Consider the following 16,972-nt stretch of genomic DNA (forward strand, 5'->3'; position numbering starts at 1 on the left):
ACCTGCGTTTAATAACAGAATCCACATGGTGGAAGAGAACCTACTTCCCCAAGTTGTTCTTTGACGTTCACATCAACATACTGTGGCACTTGTGTGGGACATACAGACTGGCATAGTATACACACAGACACACAGATACACGCTAATAATTGTAAATAAATACTTAGAAATATATTAGAGGACAATATCTTTTTTCAATATTTTATTGTGTATTTGTCCACAAGATCTTAAAATAAGGATATTTTTATATGTGAATTATTAAATTTGAAAGTAATACTTGCAGGTTTTTTTTTTAAATATCCTTATAACTCAAATTTGTTACTGATTTAAATTACTATTATTTGTGAAATCTATGTTCTGTTGTTTGTTTAAACATTTGTCTTGTTTGGGGTTTCTATTGCTGTGAAGAGATACCATGACCATGGAAACTCTTATAAAGGAAGACATTTAACTGGGTGACTTACGGTTCAGAGGCTCAGTCCATTATCATCTTGGTGGAACGTGGCAGCATGCAGGCAGACATGGTGCTGGAGAGGGTATCTGAGGCAACCTGTGCAGGCAACAGGAAATGGTTTGAGATACTGGCATAGCTGGAGCATATGTGAGATTTCAAAGCCCACCTCCACAGTAACACCTTCCTCCAACAAAGCCACACCTCCCAATAGTGCCATTCCCTTATGGAGGCCAGTTACATGCACAGTACCACAGCATTCATGTGTGCTTGCACTCATTCAAGAAAACTGTTTTTCTTCAACTATGTATCAGCTGCACTGCCAGGGGCCAGATCAGAGAAGTGAGTAAGTGATCTGCTCTGTGTATGGTTTCGCATGGTTTCAGTCCCATGGAGGAGAGAGTCATGTAAAATCCTCCAGTGCTGCAACTTGCCATAACAGAGATATTCCCAGTTGAATAGTTTATACATTATGGCTTCAGTTTTTAGGTTGAATATTTGTTGATTATAATTGAAATTAGCTATTTTTCTTCCCTTCAAAAGTTTATACTGTTTGGCAGTATTAGAAAACTGACTTATCTACAATCTCTATTAAATTTTCTTGGTTGTAATATGATATAGTTTTATTCAGATGTCCAAAATTTAGAATTATTATAGAATTAGTACATATAGAATTAATTTGATGATGGTGGCTTCAATGACAATGTCTTCTGTTTAATGTAACAATGGACCGTTTTGTCTGGCTAATCCTAAACATGCCTTTTCTACCCTTTTACTCAGGTTTCTGAAATTTTCCATTTCTGCATCATGACTCCAGTTTCCTCCTCTCTTCCTCTTTATAATAAAGGTATCTTTGGAAGATCCCACGTATTTTCCTGTTAAGTCTGTAATATAAAAATATTAATGACAACCAAGGAAGAACTCAGGAAACATATGATTTTTATTAGTAAATACCTTTCAGATTTGTTTTTTTGATTTTGAGAAATTAAAAAAACCTGCACATTTTTGAAGTGCTTATTTATCAAGATAATTATGACCAAGATGTATTGTAACTGAAAACAATGAAATTTCATATTTTACAGCAGTATTTACCACTCATTTCCCTTCATCTATGTACATATACTGTTCCTTAGAGAATTCACTAGACATTCTGAGAAATAAATAAGCTATATGTATAGATCACATTGTATGTAAACAAACTAATTGTAATCTCAGACTCTACCTCTTCTCTTTATGTATGTACTCATATGCTTTCATAAGCTTTATTTTAAATTTAGATTTTTAGAGGCTTGTGTTTAGCTTATTGAGGGGTTTAAGGTACTATTATATAAAATACCACATTTAGCTAATGTTATTTGTGTTAACTAGATTGTTTACATGCCCATTCCCTATTGTTCTGTGAAGTTTTCAAGGGCAAGAATAGTGTGTCATATTTTAAAATCTTTTCATCTCCAGTACATAGTATGTAGACAATATGTTACATCAATGCATAAGGATCAGAACAAGGGTAAGTAATTTATTTAAGAGTGAGTCACAGTATAAAAATTTAGAATATATCTGAAAAATTCACAGTTGAAAGAGATTTTATAAAATCTCAGACTTTTATTTATTCATTGTTTTCTTCAGATTTCTTACAATCGAACCTTACATTTCTGTTCCCTTAGACTACAGAATATTGGAGTTGTTTTATTGTACTGTATGTATTTATTTAATCCATTAAATACTTGTAGCACTATATTAAGTATATGATGTTTAGACTACACAACTTTAAAAAATCTTTTTTGGTGTATGATGTATGTGTGTGTGTGTATATATATATATATATATATATATATATATACACACATGTATGGGGTGTGTGTGTGAATGCATGTACACACATGCTTTCATGCTTGCTGATTGCAAAGTATGTCACTCAGAGGATAATCTTGGGCGTTGGTCTTCTACTTCAGTCTTCCATTTTGTTTGAGGCAGGGCCTTATTTGCTGCTGTATATATGAGGCTAGCTGGCTTGTGAACTTCTAGGGAATTCTTCTATCCCCACCTGTCATCCTACCTTAGGAACACTGGGATTACAAAATTGGCTTGGGTTCTGGAGATTTGAGCTCAGAGTCTCACATGTGTGCAAGCACTTTATCTACTACGGATCCATCATTATACAATATTCAGGAATACTGGACAGAATATATTTTATAGTTGCTATACCCATAAGCCAGATATATTGAGAACTTGAGAACTCCAGATATTGAAAAATTTACTGTGTTGTATTGATAAGCAAGGCATGATGCATTGAACCCACAATCAATGTGCTTTATGGCTGGGTGAGACATTAGCAATCACAAAATATTTGGGAACACTGAAGTACAGGAATTAAACCATGAGATCTAAACCAAATAGGCTCAAATCCTATTACCACTAAATTGTGTGATTTCAGGTGATTATTTAATCTTGTGTTTCTTTATCTTGAAAATATGGTCTAAAAACAGTTCTTACCTCATAGGGTCATTATTAAGATTTAATGAGTTAATAAATGAAAATGACTTAGAACATTTCCTTATACATAGTTAGCACTTAAGTATGGGCTATCATGATAATTGCTAGGATTTCCAATCCAATTATTTCCCTTAAATTTAATTTTCATTATATAAAGAAACCTAAACTGTACAGTTACATGACTTTTCAAGATATGCAAAAATTAGCAGTAATTCTGTGTCCTGAAAACAATATTTTTGTTTTAGTTGTTATTAGTGTGTATGCATGTTTGTGTGTGTGTGTGTGTAATGCTATTGTGTGTATGACAGCATATGTTTGGAAATCAGAGAACAACTTTTGGGAGTTGATTCTCTTACCCTGGGTTCTAATAATTGAAGTTGGTTTTTCAAACTTGTGCTTTTGAGTGTCTTTATGAACTGAATAATTATGTCTGCTCCAGAAACAATAATTTTTAAACTTGATAAGTATAATAGACTTTCTTCTTATTTTTAATCATGTATATATATGTGTGTGGCATAATTGCATGTGGGCTCTGGTGGAAAGGCCAGAGGCATAGGATCTCTCTAGAGCTAGAGTTAATAAGCAGGTTTGAGCTTTCTGATGTGGGTGCTGGGGACTGAATTCTGGTCCTCTACAAGAGCGGTACACACTCTTAACTGCTGAGCCATCTCTCTGTTCCTAATAGTTTTTATTGTTTTTAAAGGACTCTTAGGCTTGTAGGAAATTAAAGGGAAGATAAGAGATTTCTATCTTGCCTCGTGCCTACCTTAGTATCCTCTCCTTGTCAATCATGGTCTTTATTAGAGTGCTGCATTTGATATAATGATTCACTTTGTCCAATTATTATCACTCAAAATGCAGTCTGTACATTTATCATCCTTGATGTTGTACATTCTGTGGGTTTGAACAAAAGTATTGTCACATCTATCTGGTCACTTTTACATCGCATTGAGAATAATTTTAAATCCTTAAAAGTCCTCTGTGTTTCATTTATTCATCCCCTCTTCACCATAACCCCTGGCATCATTGCTTTTTTTCATTATCATTTACAATTTGTCTTTTCTAGTATGTCATACAGTGGGAATCATGTAAATTGTAACCTTTTCACATTAGCTTCTTTCACTTGGTAATAAGAATTTAAATTTCCTCCATATCTTTGCATGGCTTTGTTCTTTTTAGCACTGGAAAACATTCTGTTGTCTTGATATATCACAGACTGTCCAGTCATAAAATAAAGGACATCTTGGTTTTTTGCAAGTTTAGGGAACTGTGACTATATCTCTCTTAGAGCAATATTGATTTTGAAAATAGATTTGTCAGTAACTGTCAAGTAGTTGCAGTATTTTCTACGTTTGACATTAGTGAGAGAGTTCTGGTTGCTCCCATCCCCACCAGCACTGGTATCAGTGTTTTGGGTTTTGGCTATTCTAATGAGTGTGTGGTGATATGTCCTTGAGGTGTGTGTTAAAGCTCTTTGCCCAATTTTTAATTTCATTGCTTGATTTCCCATTGAGTTTAGACATTATTTCATATTTTAGATAATTGTCTATCACAAAATTTGTCTTCTGCAAATATTTCCTAGCTTTTCATGGCAGGTATTACCACTTTCTCTTCTGTATCCTTCACAGAGGAAAAATGAAGTTTAGTTTACTAATTCTTTACTTGTATCATACCATTAGTATTTTACTCAAAAATTTCTTCTTATAGTTTTGGAGTCTTCAGGTTTTGCATTTTACAAATATTTTTCAAAGCATTTATGGTTTGTGTTTATGACACTTTTTTTAATGTTGTGTTGTTCCTGCACTATGTGTTGAAAAACTGCTTTTGTTCCTTTTTAAATTTTGTTAAAGATCAGTTGACGTAAGTTTATGTGGATCTGTTTCTGGCCTCCTTTTAAAATCCATTGATGTATTTATTTATATAGCCAAAGCCACACTGTGATGATTATATTATAGCTTTACAATAAACATGGAATTACCAGGTAGAGCAGCAAGGGGCAAGATGTGTACTAATATATTGGATGACTTTGAACTTGTTAGGCTTCTAAGGGTGACCATTAACTTGTGCTTCATCTTTTCCACCTCCTCTAAATGTGGGATTATAAACCTAAAACACTATGCCCAGTTTTAGGAAGTGCTGGGATTGAACCCAGGCCTCTGTGTATGCAGGCAAGCACTCTGGCAACTGATCTACATATACCCTACCCAGCTCAGCAAGATTGTTTTTGTTATGTAATGAAATCCGCTTTGAAGTTTTAAGCACAGTATAAACTAAGCCACATAAAAGAGTGGTTTTACACTTAGTATATGTAACATCATTGGTACCAAATCTAATGTTGAAATAAGATGCATTCTCTTACCTTTCATTTCTTGTGTGAATTCCTTTAGAAAGATTTACTCTTTTTAATGTTTTTTTAAATGCATGCAAATGATATAGTCAAATGATATAGAACAGTATTAAGGAAGATGGTTGTCTGCACAGATACGGTAATCAGGTATGGCATACTGTAACAGCAGTTGTTTCAAAAAATAAGGGATAATAAGAATGACTTGCAACCAGTCCTGTTTTGTGATGTTGGTCATTCTACGACTGAAAATACATTACCATTTTGGAAAAGGCATCTGGGATTTGGCAAAGGGTGTGGGATGTACATGGTGGGACCAGTAATATAGTTAGCACTGTTTTCCTGGAGCTAGTGTGTGTGTAAATTTGGTTAAAGATACAGGGTAAAGAATTTCCTTTTTTTTTCTTTCAAGGAAGATTTATTTAAAAGCACCAGTTTTAGTTTTTATTTCTAATAAAAGATAAAAGGTTATTTACCATAGTTTTAGATCCATATTATATGGAACTTTGTCCTGCTTGAGTGGTAACTCCCAGTGGGTTTGTTTCCCTGGTATACTGTGTGTTGTATGCATTGCACCTGTTCATACAGACTGCATTACATTGTGGTGTTTGTATAGCTGGATGCTTCAAACAAGAAACCAGTCTGCATTCTTCTCGGGCACTAGCCTATTAGCAAGTTAATTGAACTTAATTCTGTTCTTGTCTTCAATTTTGTGTATGGTCTTGGTTTATTTACAGAACAGTGATTTCTTCTTTGCAGTTATCAGTTTTGTCTGAGATCAGTTTTCCTATTGTATGAAGTCTGTTTTTTACAGTCTCCTTTAAGACTGCTCTGACTTTAAAATCATTACTAGGCTTTTGTCAGAGCAGATTTGTTGACATTTTTCTCACATTAAAAAAATAAATTTGAAAAATTGCACAAATAAGCTATGCAATTCCCTATTTCCTGCTAATATGCAAAAATGTATTTATGATAATTACACACGTACTGTTGTGCCAGAGCTGAAACAATACATTCCTCATAATGGAGCATAAATAAAGAAGGTGGAGCCAGCTGCTCTTAAACTGTTTATTTGCAAGCAGCAATGCTATAGAGAATGTACCTTTTTCACTCTGTTAGTCTGAAATACTGAACCTGTTGCTGCATTAGACGAGTTGCATTTTGCTGGATAGGGGAAGGAGGGCTGTCTGCTGTCTGGTAGGAGGGCTTTGTCTGTGCCTCTCTCTCTCTCTGTTTCTTTCTGTTTTTCTTTCTCTCTCTCCTCTTTCTCACTGGCTTGCTTGCTCTGTCTCTGTCTTTCTCTTTCTCTCTCTGCCCCCTTCCCCTCCCTCTCTCTTGCTCTCTCTCTCTCTCTCTCTCTCTCTTCCCGTCTCTGTGGTTTGTAAGGTAGGTTGCAGTGTGTGTATATACACAACATCAAGAGCAGGAAAATGGACTCATTAGGGAGGCAGGCAGTCATTACCACTCACACTGTACTTCCAGGGAGACACCGATTATGAGAAGAGAAACTCAGCGCTGGGGAAGAAGGTAGGGGCAGACAACTTTCATAAAAACAACCCTGCCTCCTCAGTCCCCCTGTATTCATCATCTTATTTAGTCCACAGTGCTTTTATGCTTTCTTTGCTTGAATTTTAATTTCTGTATTTAAATTTGACAGAGCTAATGCTAGCTTAAAATTTGGAACATCTATAGGAGGCCTACCCTTTACTAATTTTCCTAATTATTTAAGGGTGTGACCTTGTGATTCAGTTTTATTAGTTTAAAAAATAATTACAAACAAGCCTATTTTTCTTACTAAAGTACCAAGTAAATCAGAATCTTTCACTCTTTTAAAACAAACTCCTCCGTATGTTTTCTCTGCTTTTCTTGTCTGTTTATGCAATTCCATCTGTCTGTCTATATATCATGTTGTCCTTATTTATTGCTAACTGGTTTTTGTTAGTTATTTGCCAGTGAGTTTTAGCTGCAGTGCCAGTGTGATTACTACCAAAGTGAGACTCTTGTTCTTTGTTTTACATTGAAGTTTAAAGTCCATATTTACAGTTTAAATCCTTGAAGCAGGTTGCATACTTTATACCAGCATGCTTGTTTGATGACATTGGACATAAGGTGAGGGGTAGTCCTTTAAGGTGTGCAAGAATCAAGTAACTATTTTTGCTGTTATATACGTAGAATTAATGCAACAGGGGGCTATATCTTCAAAGGAATTGGGGCTCTTTTCTAACTTTATTTTAGAGATGGATTGTTGCATTTATATTGATACTACTGTCGTTAGTAAGAATATATACTTTCTTAACAAGCAGTTTTTTATCCTGGGACAGTTTTCTTTTGGTTTGTTTATTTATGCTTGAGGAGGGAGTATTGGGGGCTGGCCTTTTTTTTTTTAAACAAAGTAGACGCTATGGAGTGTATCAGGCCATTTTGTGCAACAACTGTAAGTATTCCCTTAACAATTTTGAGACTATAAAAATGTACTTGTATTGAAAATTTGTATTTGAGGGATTCTTTTTCTTTTCTTTTTCTCATGGTGGAAAAGAAAGTTATATTTTAAACTAGCTTTCATTGTTGAGGAGTTTTCTAGAAAAGTGTTTTTCAAAATTTCAAGGAGTAGTTAGATAAGATCCATTTGAAGAATACTTTAAAATAGACTTTTATTTGCGTTTGTACGAAAGTAAAACTTTTATTCATCTGATAAAAATTAAGTCAGACTGAGAGATACATAAATGTTTTCAGAAAATAGGCGAGCGGTAATAGGAAATGGATGCTGATCTGTGGAGATCTTTGATAATAACAATCACCTTTTTGTAATACATTATTTATTTACTATAAGTGGCAGACTTTCCCCTGTTAATTCCATTAGGCCTCTCTGACAACACAAAGAAGTCCATAAAGCAATATTCTTAACCCACCTGGGACACAAGAGCAGACTCCTCAACACATTCTCAAGGTTCAAACCTAGTAAAATGTTTATTAAAAACCCATTATTATGGAAGGGTAGTGAACTTTTGCTACTAAAAGACTTTTTTTTACCTCTTCTTTTAAAAAATTTATACTGAGACTTTTTAATTTAGTTCTTTTTCTCCACTGTCTTTTCAGCTGGAAAGGGCAGCTTTGACCAGGAGCAGTATAAACCTGAAGTGCATTCAGTCAGTCCTTCCAGAGGCTGTTTTCTTCCAGGGTCCAAGGAAGTTTAGGGGGAGTCTGTAGGAAGTATGTGTTAACATTGTGCATGATAATTGGGGTTTTGATGAGAATTTTTCCCAGTTTAGGCTGATCCAAAAATTTGATTTAAAACAAAAAGGTCAGAAGTGTGTCTGTCCCATGCACCTGTTATTTTTGGTATTATCACTGAGAATTATCTGAGAAGCTCTTTTAAACAAAAGAAATCTTTCACATATCTTTTGATCAATTGCTTTAATGTTCATGCATATTTATGGGAATATTACTGTATATTTATGTACATAATTCATATTTATATGGATCAAAGAATCACAATTCCATTGCTGATATAATCTAAATATTTCACATTGTGTTTTTACATTACCCACAAGTAAACACCAAATGCAGCAACTCTCAAAAGAAAATGGAAAAGGAAAATTTTAGTCATTTCTGTAGTGGTTTTAATTTTTAGAGTGTGTTTTCTTTTGCATTATAATTCTTGGTTGGCCTTCAGTAAATTGAAAATATTTTTAGTATGAAAAATAATCTTGCCCTTTTCTGGGAGGAACTGTCACAATCTAAATACTGCAGGACATTGTAAAATGTGCATAAGTAAACTTAAGGCCAGTACCCTCTGCTGCACAGGGATTTGGAAAGCTGAAAGCCTTGCGTCACAGGAGGGCTATAGAGTGCCAGAAAAATTCATTAACCAGGCTTGCTGGCTTTGGTGGGCTCATTCCTGTTTAGGTCCCAAAGCCTGACACTGTCAGGTCACATTGTGTTTCATTTTATGTTGGAGCAGACAGTTATCTAACACACCCACATGAGGAAGTGCTCTAAAGCAGTTATTTCATGCTTTGCCATGCCCTGTAGCTAAAACAATTTGGTATTGAGTGACGAGTGTGTGCTTTTTAACTCCTATCCGATGAAAATCAGCTTTGGTCTTTGAAAAGCACCCAGACAGTGGAATGCCAAACAGTATGATTCAAATGCTAAGCACATGCCAGTTTAAACTTTTTAATTTTTTTAACTGAGGGACGAATCAGATTATTTTTAATAGAAAGACTGTGATTTCCTGCATCATACTCAATAGGGTCTCAAAAATCGCAGATACTTTTTCTTCATATTTTTTTCTGCAGAAGCCTGTATTCGTCAGAGGGAAGCAGCTGCATACTTTCTCCCTGAAACGTTAACAAATAAATGGCATTCCTGTTTATTTATCTATTTTTGAATTTTAATGATTAGTCCTCGTGCTAATTAACAAATTCCTGTATTCATAAAATCTGGCACTATATAAATAACCAATTGTGTGATTATCTACACATGTTCTGGCTTTCTATAAATATAGAAATTATTGGTGGATGTGTTCATGGACTTACCCAACCCTGAGTAGTGGCTGGTTATGCTGTCTCATAGAAAGTCAAATTCAGGCCCTGAGCAACGTGTTGCTCCGAGGTTGGCAAGGTGCGTGGAGGCAGCATCTGGCTCCTGTGCTCATTGTAATCTTTTCTGGCAAAGGGAGGTCTGCTGTTGACATTCTTTGAATGCTACAAGTCCAGCCTTCTTCAGCTGCAAGGGTGACCTCTTGAGAGTAGCTGTTGATAATGGGCATTGGAGCTGCCCTACCTTGGAGCTACTTAAAAATATACAAGTTACATTTTTTGTTCATTTGTTTTTTGTTTGTTTTTGTTTTAATTTCTATTAAAAAAGCCCATTTCAACTTTTTTGACTGGTAAGGAGCTAAGCTAGTTTAAGTCACGTAGTATTGAAGAGAAAAAAATCTAAATAGTTTCACTTATTGACTTTATAAATTACAAGCAAGTTTTAGAAATTGCTTATCACAAAGAAACAGGTTATCTTACATACTGTCCACACTGTCAGTTGTGTAAAGTGTATATGCAAGTGCCCCCCACTTAAAAATAATTTAAAAAATAATTTTAAATTAGCTTACATAGTAGCAGGTTTCCTTATGATTTTTTTGTTCATACTTAGTTTTGGTTGGCTTGTGACTCCATCAACTTGCAGAGTTCCTTACCTAGTTTTTCTGTGTGCCTATGTATTCATGTGCCAGTGCCACAGTTATAATTAAGCAATCTGTTCTTTGCTTAGATTTTGAGGCCTTTAATTTTTTTCATTTTATATAAGACATTTTGCTATTTTATGTAATCACTTAATTAACAAGCCACTTTTCATTTGTGACTGAAAATCTAAAGACTACATGCATATTCTACAAATTATAGAAAATGTATGACTTCTGTTGTCCTGTTACATAAATATTTATATACCAATATTGATATGAATTGTATTTATTTAATGTACCAAGAATATTTTTGAGCTATTTTAGAAACAGTAGTAGAGGCGAATTTCTGATGGTGTGAGAAGAAATAGTGCCACCTACCTGTTTTTAGTGTCATGCGTGTGGAAGCTACTACAACAGGTGTGTTCAAAGCAGCATGTAGGAGCTTATCAGAAGTGGGACTTTTCTGTGACTCTGCCTCTTCCTACAGTAATACTGTCATGGTCAGGTGTCCTACTGGTTGTGCACTCAGCTGAGGGAAAATTATCTTTGACTTTGGTTTCATAGCCTCTCTTCTACTCCAGGATCAAGCTCTTTGGTGATTCTGCAGTTCACTTGAAAGTAATCATCTTGAGGACATGGAACTTTTGCCTTTTTGGAATCTTGACACTCAACTGAAACTCCAGGCGGGTGTTTTGTAGTTCTGTTAGGCAATGAAACTCTTATGTAAGCACTTTAACTCAGACAAACTTAGTTACTGACTTCCAAGTTAGAAAATGAAGAGAAGGAGCAAGGACAGTTGATCAGTTCATACAGTTGTCAGATGGAAACCAAACATATTCTAATTATTTCTGAATATCTATGCTTTCATTTGAAGCTGACTGTAAGGATGCTGACTATTATATCCTGTTTGCCTTTTTGATATTAGAAGTAACTTTGGTATTGAAGACTTCTCTGTCTCCAGATATGATGATGAATTTAGTGTTCATATTTCATGTTATACAATTAAATATCAAAAATTTATTTGAAACATTCTTATATTAAACTACTAATGTCAAGAGTTATATTGAAAATACATTTATATATAGTAGAATTGGAGTTTTTGAAGGCTAAAACAATGCTCAATAAATTGAAACCATAAAGGTACAAATGGTAACAAATATAAATTACATATAGTATTATTTTGCCCTTAAACTCACTGTGAACCTTTTTTGAAACCATTAAATTTGTTACATAAATTTTAACAGTTAGAAGGTTTAGTTTTCTCTTTTTATTAGATTATCATATGCTTTTGTTTTAGTTCTCCTTTAAATATATCCTGTAAATTTACAATCCAATTGTGACTTCTTGTTGTGGATTCGTTTTGGAGTTTGAACTTCCAAGCAAATTAAATGTAATTGACAAGAATTAAAGGAGTGTTTCAATTGGTGTAGGCATGCCACCTTAGCATTTAGTAAATAAACAAAAAGCTAGCAGAATATTTATTCACTTTATATAACTTTTTGGTTCCTGTATACATGAATGAAAACTGTATGACTGTCATTTTAAATAAAAACACTTTTCTAGACATCCTTTCTTTTGTTGGCTAATTAAAAGTTAGGCAAATACTGTTGGAAGGGCTGGGCTGCTTTACACTATTCGTTGTTAGTTTGTTTTCTTTTTAAATATTGGACACACTAAATTTCCTCTTGATTCAGTAAATACACTCCTTTCCTGTACATACTTCTTACTGTCTTTATATTCCTGGTTGTATAGTCTTACTACCATGGTTTTAGACAGGATAAAAAGAACTACATACAATACTTGTAACATTTTCTGGATTCTTACATCAGCAGTGAACTTTATTCCCTTATTTTATCCCTACAAGGGAGAGAAATAGGTGTGATTAAAAGTAAATGAAGATAAATTGAGATAATATAGGTAATACTGCTGGTGGATGGAGTGGGTGGAAGAAAAGAACTCTGTGTCCAATTTTGGTAAAAACCATTTGACCCATCCCTGCAGCTTTTGTTTTTGTCCTTCTCAAGCAGATAGATGTAAATATTCCATTTATCCCAGGACAGATTCCAATGGTGCCACCAAAACAAGGTCATAGAAGAAGTCAAAACATCTCACATTGCAGTACTCTCAGTGCCATGCTTCTTTTTGCCCTTTAATCCTTGGGTTTTGAGTTGTGAGCAGATTTTTATATTGGTGAACAGATTCATTTGTTTTTGTAAGAAGTCTTCCTAACAAAGCCTTTTCCAAGCCTGTGCTGAAGCAGTACCATGAGCTGAATGAAGTTGAGGGAACTGATCTCGTAAGTTTGTGTGTGCTTCCTCTTAAAGTCAAAGGATTTTATATAAAAGAACAACAAAACACCCTCTAAACTTTGCGGACCACAAAATGGGTTCAGGTTTTGTTTTCCATAATAGCTTTATGAAACCAATTTTTAATAGCTCATACTACCTTGTATCCAGCCCGTTTGGTGGTTTTCTTTGTAAATATTGAATAGATATGAATAATTCTTTAGTTTTAATAAAAATTATACTCTCATATTCTCATTATACCCACCAGCAAGAAGATAATCGAGGTCTTACAATAGTTTCATTCTACTGAGTGAGCTTGAAACATATGAACAAGAATTTGGAACTGATATTTTCTTGGTATGTTGAGAGAAACTCTACAGTTTCCTACAAAAAGCTTTTGCTCAATAATCAGGTGGTATTAATTAATGCAAAAAAGAAGATTTAAAGTGGCTGAATCTGGAGGCCTTGTTTCTGATCCTGACTGATTTTAAAGAGGACATAATTTCTGTTTTGAAGTTTCTTTGAAAGTAAAACAGAGTAAATATTTCTCTAATTTTTTTAGGTAGCTATGTCTTTAAGTCTATCTGTTCATATTTTCTGTTTATAAGTTAAAAGTGTATGGAGGAGATTTGAGTTGGTAACGAAGAAAGAATAAAAGAAGCCTGTGTGGTCTCAGAGAGCATAGCACTTTAATTTTAAGGTGGTGGTTATCGGGGTAAGTAAGTGTCACAATATATTATTGATCTTCTTTAATGATTCAGTGACTGCAATAAACCAAAAGTGTTTTTTGTCAGGCTAAAGGACTTAATAGTCTGTGGGTGGTTTGATAAAAGACAATTTTTAACTAAATGAAGTGCAACATGGCTTCTATGGCTCCACTCCTTCCCACTGGCCACTAGATGGAGAGACGGTCCGTGTCCACAGTTTGTCCGTGGTAAACAGCTCAGTCATGAGTTTCTATTGGTAAAGCCGAACTGTATGCCTTTGGACATTTTTCTGTACTCAGACATGACATTTTGGAAACGCCATCAGAGAGTATGTTGTCTTCTATAAAAGCTTGATGTGATTTTCGTGAAATTCAAAATGATTTGCTCTTCTTTAGGCCCCTGTAAATGCTGACAGACACAGGAGGCTGGCCAGTATTACAACTCTGGTTTTAGCTGCCACAATAGAGCCTTTGCCTCTTTCAAATTTGTCCATTTAGAAAGGGCCCTGAAATGAATGTCAGCACGACAGTGCCACCTTGTGTCCCCGTTGCTGTGAGAGTAACTAATGCATGAGTCAGTGAAAAGGAAAGAGCTGGACATTCACAAAAATTTTGCAAAGTATTGTAAGCTTAGCTTTTGCATTGATACAAAAATCCTTGTAAAGTGTTTTAGTATGCTTGAGAGTTCTTTTCTTTTCTTTCTTTCTTTCTTTCTTTCTTTTTTTTTTTTTTTTTTAAAAAAAACCTTTATTCTTCTCTCATACATTGCATCCCAACCGGTTTCCCCTCCCTCTACTTTCCCCAGTCCCTCCATGCACCTTCCCCCTTCCCCACATCAACTTCTCCTGTTTCCCTTCAAAACTAAACAATAAAAAAAGCAAACAACAACAAAGCCAAACAAAAACAAAAAGTACAGGTCTCCTAGGGACATCCACGGAACATGGCCTAACAAATACAGTAAGACTGGGCACACACCCTTATTTCAAGTCTGGACATGGCAGCCCAATAGGAGGAAAAGGGTCCCACATTCAGGCATTCTTAAGGAAATGTTAGTATCTGTGTGTTTCCCCTCCCTCATACTAGTGTATATTAAAAATTCTTTTAAAATGCTGAGTGCAGAGAGGGATGTGCTGAGAATTAGAAATGAAGAAGATAATGCATAAGAGATTTTCACTTAGTTCTTACCACTTGTAAAACTGAAATTCAGCATACTGGACAGTGAGATATTTTCTCCTTTGAATTCTGATGGGAACTTTTATATGCGCCACTTTTAATACTACTCTTCACATTGGATTGCCGTTGTTTCTAAGCATATATGGAGTATAAGCCCTGAGTTGGAGATTGAGGCTTATGTATTAACTGTCATTTTTATGGCATACAGAATTGTCAGTTAGTTACTTAAGATCCACATGAATACTTACACTGGTTAGTTTATGACATATGCATATCTTTCTCTGTCTCTGTCTCTGTCTCTGTCTCTCTCTCTCTCTCTCTCTCTCTCTCTCTCTCACACACACACACACACACACACACACACACTACTCCCTAAGTTTTAAATGATTTTCTTTTTTGGAAAAACACCTTTTGTCTTACCTCCTTTTCAAACAAATTCTTTATAACGTTACTTCCTTTTGATATTAAAATGACCTTTTATTTTTTTGCTTGGGAAAACTACTCCGGACTGTGTGTTGTAGTTGAATGTGGAGTCAACACTCAGTTTCTAATTCTAGCTTCACCACTGACTTACTGTGCTAATGTCGATGAGATTGACCCTCCTATGTCAGTTTCCAGAACATAAAATCAGTGATGATTTTATTGGCTGGCCTGGTCTTACCTTTGCATTATCATTGTACCTCTGGGGTCTTAGTTTTTGGATTAATACTTAAGCTAAAAGTTGAAAATACTGTTTGTTATCTCATAATTTAAAAGAGAAAACTCTTATAGGGGTTACATTTGATATGAACAAGGCAATTATAACTGAGTGATATTCCAAGGTTTTGCTTTTTATTAAATATTTAGTTTGGTTGATTGGGCTACCACCGTCTTTCTGTGCATTAGTTATAAAGTAAGTCAAGTAGAATAAATTTTTAAGTCAATTTATTTTTTTAAAAATTTATTTATTTATTATGTATACAATATTCTGTCTGTGTGTATGACTGCAGGCCAGAAGAGGGCACCAGACCTCATTACAGATGGTTGTGGACCACCATGTGGTTGCTGGGAATTGAACTCAGGTAACCTCTGAGCCATCTCTCCAGCCCCAAGTAGAATAAATTTAAAGAGCAAGATAAACATGTTGCTATAGAATTATAGACTACTTGTAACCTATGCATTATTTTTATGTTTTATTTATAATATTTAAAAGTCATTGTTAAGTTTTAAATTTCACATGTTTTTGTATGAATTTTACACTTGGGTTCTCAGTCCAAATATCTCTGAAAATACAAACAAACTTATGATTGGATAATTTGCTTAATTTCTTATATTTGACTTTATAATTTTTTAAAAAAGTAATAGTAGATTCTGCCTTTCCTCTAACCCCTCATAAGATTGTTGTGAGAGTTAAATGAGTTCATGCTATAAAGTTTTTGTAAGCAGTAAAAGGAGTGTAAAGATACTAGTGATAGTCACTGCCATTACTGCTGTAATCAAAGAAGGGCTAGATAATAAAATCTAAGTCAAAGCAAAACACACACTTAAGAACTTTAAAATTTGTGGTATTTCTTAGCCGGGTTGCTTCTCTGAGGCAGCAGACGCTTTAAAAATGTTCTTGAAATTTTCTATATTTAATTTTAATAACTAATAATTTTTATATTTAAGATAAGATTATTTCCTTAAATAACTTTTTAAACCTATCATTCACAAGTTATTTTTGATCATGTTATTTATTAAGTATTTAAGCTAATTTTTAAAAATTACTATGGAACCAATTACTATGGAAAATGTTTTCGGTATTGCATTATTATGCTATAGTTCATAGGTTTTTAAGTATCAGTGTGCATAATAATTGCCCTAAGGCCTTTCTTAAAATTTAGCTTCTCGTTGGTGGTGGTGGAGCACGTCTTTAATCCCAGCATTTGAGAGGCAGAAGCAGGTGTATCTCTATGAGTTCAAGGCCAGCAAGAGCTAGTTCCAGGTCAGGCACCAAAGCTATACAAAGAAACCCTGTCTTAAACAAAAACAACAAAATCCAACCAACCAACAAAAAAAAAAAAAAAAAAACAAAAAAAAAAAACAGAAGAAAAAAAATTCAGCTTCTTAAGCTCCAGTTCCAATAATTAATTGTTGAGTAGAATTTGGGGATCCTTCATTGTAGCTGTTCCAAACACTTTAGGAAAAGGTCAGTTGAGTTTTATGTCTTCTGCATATAGCCATGTGTGCATCACTTTCAGCAAATGTGGTTTCTCTAGATTTCTAGACCTTGTTCTCAGATCCCATTAAGCAGTATTTGGATATATATATATTATATATATAACATATATATATATAATATATAATATATATAAAATATATT

General features: G+C 34.4%; 1 protein-coding gene across 3 annotated transcripts in view; it reads left to right on the forward strand.

Moving 5' to 3' along the window:
* Window positions 1–6,667: 6,667 nt before the first annotated feature.
* Window positions 6,668–16,972, forward strand: part of Zbtb20 (zinc finger and BTB domain containing 20) — a 733,810-nt gene continuing 723,505 nt past the window's right edge. For all 3 annotated transcript variants that reach the window (XM_038344647.1, XM_038344639.1, XM_038344649.1), the window contains exon 1: window positions 6,668–6,815. The gene's annotated coding sequence lies outside the window, so the exon portion shown is untranslated. The remainder of the gene's footprint in view (window positions 6,816–16,972) is intronic.

The sequence above is a fragment of the Arvicola amphibius genome, chromosome 10 (assembly GCF_903992535.2).
Source record: "Arvicola amphibius chromosome 10, mArvAmp1.2, whole genome shotgun sequence".
Classification (NCBI taxonomy): domain Eukaryota; kingdom Metazoa; phylum Chordata; class Mammalia; order Rodentia; family Cricetidae; genus Arvicola; species Arvicola amphibius.